The 6,237-nt window shown below is 36.8% G+C and overlaps 1 long non-coding RNA gene across 1 annotated transcript; it reads left to right on the top strand.

Moving 5' to 3' along the window:
- The first annotated feature begins 4,029 nt into the window (after positions 1–4,029).
- On the top strand, positions 4,030–5,863 carry LOC109245008. The gene is made up of 2 exons (XR_002070768.1): positions 4,030–4,570; positions 5,580–5,863. It is a non-coding gene; the product is annotated as an uncharacterized LOC109245008 (long non-coding RNA).
- Positions 5,864–6,237: the final 374 nt, after the last annotated feature.

Genomic DNA, 6,237 nt, shown 5'->3' with positions numbered 1-6,237 from the left:
TGTACTCTTTGTTAGGAGTAATTGATTTTCTAGCTTTCTGCGTCTAAATTAAGATTTTAAGGGATCGTTTGATATGATGGATAAGCAAAAAATAATTACGTGATAAAAAATTAGTATTGCATTATTCCTTGTTTGGTTAGTAATTTTGAGATAAGTTATTTTAGGATAAAGCAGTAAAATAATCAATAAGAAATAATATTAGAATAACTAATACAAGCATAATTAATTACAATATAATTAATCCCAACATAACTTGTCTTCCAACCAAACTTGTCTTTAAAGCTGAAGGAATCTTGGTTTTTACCTTTGTCTTGTAAGTTAGAGGTGAATGGTGTCACTGAAATTTGGTAAGTTATTTACAGTGACAGGAAACAAGGTTACGTTAATAGAGACTAATAATGTGTGCAAGAACTTCAAACTAGTTTTGTAGTTTGAAGCGGAAGGAACTTCAAACATCTTTAACTAAGTTAAAATAATGGTAGTACTATTGTCTTCAACTCAGTGAAGTTAAAAAACAATCTTAAGAGAATATGGTAGTACTATTGTCTTCCACTTAATGGAAATTTCTGACAAGACATAGAGCTAACCTGACTCATCCCATGTGCCCCAAAGAGAGAAAACAAAACCAACTATACATCAGTCTCTCAATAGCATGAGAAAAGTATAGCTAATGATAAATGCACACAGTCAATATTGGCCCCAGGCATAATAATTCACTTACAATAAATTTCTCTTCTTAATAATTAGAATTAATATTCTAAAACCCTCTTAAATTATTATATGTTTGTCAATTTCCTACTTAAACTATTCGGTCTTCCTAAAATTCCCTGAACTATAGTACCCTTCATATTTAAACTCCTCCGTTGCTTATCTGGCATAACGTGTGCACACACTCGCTTGGGAGCGCGTGACAACTGATAAAAATCTTCAAAATGGGCCACCTGACAGAATGTAATGGCTAATGAACCTAACCCTCTTCCTTATTTCCTTAATATCCACCTTTCTTCCTCATTTTTCACTTTTCTCCATTATTTTCACTTTTTCTTCAATTGTCCATATGGGTTCCCTCTTGAAAAATCTCCCTCTCTTGTTTCCTATGAAATAATTTATTTACTTTTTTTTTGTCTTCTTTCATGTCTTACACATATTATTGAAAGAACACCATTTAAATCTCCTTATTTAACCAACACCTTATTGAAGAGAATAAAGTTGAATCTCTTAAACCTTGTTTGTATAATTTAGAATTAGAGAATGTAGTTGTTGGGCGATTAGTTTCTTATTTGCTAAATTTTATTTTCTGTAATCTTGTTTATGTAATATAAGATGATTTTGCAGAAATGTAGCATTATATGCCTTTATTTTTTTTATTGTGCTGCAAAGTGAATGTAAATAAGAAATTATTCAATTGGAGTCTAGTATTAAGTACAATCACAGTTAAACCTAAAATTATCCCATTACATTAGTGTAACGACCCGACCGGTCGTTTTTAGAATTTGCATCTCGTTCGGCGGCTTAAGGTCTCGAGCATCTTTGTATTATGTGTTATGACTTGTGTGTATGGTCAAGTTCGATTTTCGGATGATTCAGGGTCAATTTGGAAGAAGAATTCTTATTTTAGAAGCTTAAGCGGTAAGAGTTTACCGGAATTTGACTTTGGTGTAGACGACTTTGAAATGGCATTTTGATGATTCCAATAGTTTCGTAAGGTGATTTTGTATTTAGGCGTGTGTCCGGATTTGGATTTGGGGGTCCGTAGGAAAATTTGAAGCATTTTGGCGAAAAATTTAAAAGTTGAAGTTTAGGAAGGTAAGAGGTTTGGCCGGGAGTTGACTTTATTGATATCGGGCTCGGATTGTGATTCCGAGAGTTCGATTAGCTCAGTTATGTCATGTAACGATCCGACCAGTCGTTTTGAGCATTTGCAGTTGGCTCGGTGGTTTGCGGGCATGAGTAGCTCCGTATGATATATTATGACTTATGTGAATCGCCGGTTTTGGTTTTCAGGTTATTCGGAATTGATTTGGAAGAATTAATTTCATGGTTTAAGCTTTAAGTTGGAAGAGTTGACCAAGCTTGATATTTTAGTATTTGACATCGGATTGGAGTTTTGATGGTTCCGTTAGGTCCGGATAGTGATTTTGGACTCGGCGTATGCTCGAATTTGTATTTGGATGTTTCTAGAAGGTTTAGGCACAAATTGGCAAAAAATTAGAAATTCGAAGTTTTGGGAAGTTCATAAATTTGACCAAGAGTTGATTTTGATGATATCGGATTTGGATTGTGGTTCCGGAAGTTGGAATAGCTTCGTTATGTTATTTGGTACTTGTGTGCAAAATTTGGGTTCATTCCAAGTTGATTTAATATGTTCCGTCGCGAGTTTTGAAAGTTGAATGTTCTAGGTTCATCTAAGTTTGATTTGCGGTGTGATTCGTCGTTTTGATATTTTTATGTGTGATTTGAGGCCTCGAGTAGGTCCGTGTTATGTTATTGGACTTGTTGGTATGTTCGAACGTGGTTCCGAGGGGTTCGGGTGAGTTTCAGAGTGGAATCAGTGCATTTTTCCTTTATGTTTGAGTGCTGGTATATACTGGATTGCCGGTGCAGATTGTTCCTTCTATGCGATCGCAAGGCAAGTAACATGATCTCAATGTGCAATAGAGGGAGCTGGGGCAATTTCTTCTACGCGTTCGCCGGTGTAGTACCGCGTTAGCGGGGGTCGAGCAGCTTGTGTAATGCGGTCGCGTCCCTAGAAAGGCGATCGCATATCTGCGTGGGTGTTGGGCGGTGATGTCTTCGCGTTCGCGTAGCTTTATTCTAGCGGTCAGCGCATTTGCATGGTTTTCTCGCGAACGCATTGGGTATCTTGAGCAGTGCCATTTTCTCTTCTTCGCGATCGCGTGGATTGTTCCGCGACCGCGATGCATGTGACTGTCCATTGAATTATAAGTACTTTATTTCGGGGGTTTCGACCATTTTAGCATATTTGGAGCTATGGAGCTCGGATTGAGGCGATTCTTGAAGCGATTTTTACCATATGGAGTGGGGTAAGTGCTCTCCACTCATTTTTTATTATATTTCATGATTCTATCTTCGTTTTTGGTATTTGATTGAGTATTTAAAGAGAGAAATTGAGGGTTTTGTCTAAAACTTCATAAAGCAAATTTTCGAGTTTTGAACATCGATTCAGAGTCGGATTTAAGTGATACTAGTACGGCTGGACTCATAATTGAATGGGTTATCGGATTTTATAAGTTTCATCGGGTTCCGAGGTGCGGGCCCGGGTTTGACTTTTTGGCCGATTTGGGCTTTTGATTAAAGATTTGACCTTTATCATTTGAAATTGTTGTGAGCACGTGATTTTTGCCCTATGAGGAATACTCCTATAAATCAAAGAAATAGATTTTTTTCCAATTGCTTGCAATTTTATAGGATTTTTGTAGGAATTTGTGTTAATTGTTTGCATTTTTGTGCATGTTTACTTTTATTGAAATCATGAAAAATACCAAAAATACCATGCATTGCATTTAGATTCTATTTCCATGTTTTTAGGATTAATTAATTAATTAATTGCTTTATTAAAAATGAAATCACAAAAAATGGCTCGTTTTTGCATTCTTAGCTTTTAATTTGGATTATTAATGTTCTCTTTAATTTAGGATCAATTAGTTTTTATATATTTTATAATTTGATAATTAGTTTAATTTTACAACTTAGATTAATTAGAAATTAATTTAGGGTTTTTAATTAAAGAAAAAAAAAAGAAAAATAAAAGAAAAAGGAAATAAAAGGTTAACTGAAAAGAAGAGATTTGTTTTGAAATTGGGCCATTTTAATGCCAAGATCCGTTCCCAAACCTTACCCAGGTCCAGGCCCAAAACTGACCTTACCCGGTCCACCCCGTTTAAACACCAAACGACCCCGTTTTTGTGCTCCTACATCACGACCGTTGGATCATTATGATCCAACGGCTCCGAACTGATCAATCCATCCCAATATAACTGTCCGAATGTCCCCCCCCAACCCCAAAAACACCTCTCATTTCACCCTTATCCCTGTCTCTAAACCGAACCCTAGCCGCCCCCAAATCCCTCGTCGGCTCCGTTGTGCTCCGCCGCCGGAAATCGCCCCACGGCGGCGTCGACACCCCAAACCCTACCAAAATTACACCCTACAACCATCTTTCCCTCCCCTTTCCAAATCCCTAAACCATTTCCCTCGAATCTTCATAAAACGGCTCGAATTTTAGATCTAAATCGGAACCTAAAAACCCTAAATCACCCAATCGACCCCAAGTTCACACCCTATATCACCAGGCCTCCCTAAACCCAAAACCCCCAACAATTTCCCCAAATGACCCTCGGAACTCGTCGAATCTCGGATCTAGGGTTCGACCTAGTTTCAGCGTTTTGGGATTTTTTTGAAGTTTCTGCTCGTTTTGGCTGGAAGTTTGCCCAAATAGGTTACTCTTGACCGGAGTAGCCATTTGGGTCAACTTCGAGCCTTTCGAAGCATCTTGAAGCCTGGCCAGTCTTCCGCCTTGTTTTCTTGGTCGTTTTGCTAAATTCAATCGGTAAATCATTGACCTCTACTCACTGTTTCTGTTTTTTATTTTGTTTTTGTTTTCTCTTCTATTTTTCTTTCTTTCTTTCTCTTCTTCTCAATCGGTTTTGTTTGCATGATAGTTTAGAACGCCTATCAAGCGAGTTTTATTCATTTTTTTAGTTAGTCAGTTGTGTTAAATCATTTTTAGCATGTTTAAGTTCTTGGTTAATTAAAATTTGCTTTAGGGTAATTTAGAATGAGCTCAATTAGTTGTTTTAGGATAATTCGTAATAACTAATTAGTTAATTGAATGTTTGATTCTGATTTGTACCATTTTTCTTTTTCCCTTTTACTTGAATGTTTTGATTCTGATGATGGCTGGATAAAAATGGTGTTCAGCCTAGGCCTGAGTTAAGTATTACACTTGGGCCTGTTTGAGGCCATTTGTCCACGACTTGGGCCTGTTGGCCAGGCAATTGGCCCAAAACTGAAGGTGAAGGTTCTAGAAAGCGTACAGCTGCCTAGACTAGGTGAAAAGAGCATGCGGAAATATCTGAATATGGACAGCTGTCCCAAGGCTGCCTAGTTTCAGTTATAGAAAGATTCCTTTCCTGAAATCTGGGGTGGTGTTTAGAAAAAACAGGCTTAAATATAGGGTCTGAAATGAACAAAAAGAAAATGAGGGAGGGGTAATAGTAAGAGGAAAAATCAAGTTCAGTTGCCCTAAAGCCCTCCTATAAGAAGCTCATTTTCCTGAATTCTAGGGCAGAGATCAGAACACCTAAAAATAGAAAAGCGGCTGAAAAATCTTTTTTCTGAAGAAAACTACTAGAGTTTTGAGCTGGATTTCTTCTTTGGGAAAAATTTTGGAAGTGGTCTTTCTGAGGATTTTCTGGTTTTCTAAGCTGAAAGGTGGCCGGGTTTTGAGGCTGTTTAAGTTGATTTTCACAGCTGTTTCCTCGCTGTTGAACCTGTTATTTCCTTGCTGTCCTAAGCTGATTTTCAAATCCATTTTTTGGTTAATTTTGCTGTAACAGGTATGTATTGCTGAACATCTTATTGGCCATTGAGTCATATACATGAAGCCTTGGATCATTTGCTGCTATTATTCCCAAATGTCACATGAAATGTGGATTAACATATAGATTCTGATTTTGTTTTGTCTTGTTATTCTGTTTTTCTTTCTTCTTCTATATCTTCTTTTCAACATGTTAGAGTTTAGCTTAAAAATGTATGTACTAGTTACACTACGTCGTGTATGATTTCATTCTGTGAAGACTTTTTGAGGTTTAGCTTAATAGCATGGTTCCTTTCCAAGTAATGAACTGTAGCATGATATCCTGGGAAGTATTTGGTGTATGTGAGTTCCATTGTAGAGGATTTGATTTGAAGCTCTTATTTACTTTGACGTCCTGTTAGTCATGAGATTCTGATTAGCTTACTGTACTTCAACTGTGATAGTATCGAATCACCAATACTCAAATAGTTAATGATTCAAGTTTATTTTCTTGCCGTGTGATTAATGTATGAATGATGTTGGAAAAGTTATGAAATTAGTCATATGTTTCCTTTGTTTACTTTCGCCATGCTTCGATCTAATTAAGACCTGTTCGTTGATTCGTTGCCTTTTGGGGCTGTTACTGTGAATTTGGTTGTTTATTAAATTAGATGATTAAAAGTGGTATTTCACTGTCA

Source organism: Nicotiana attenuata, unplaced genomic scaffold, assembly GCF_001879085.1.
Source record: "Nicotiana attenuata strain UT unplaced genomic scaffold, NIATTr2, whole genome shotgun sequence".
Classification (NCBI taxonomy): Eukaryota; Viridiplantae; Streptophyta; class Magnoliopsida; order Solanales; family Solanaceae; genus Nicotiana; species Nicotiana attenuata.
The sequence above is the reverse complement of the archived record's forward strand: the minus strand, read 5'-3'. Positions and strand labels throughout refer to the sequence as shown.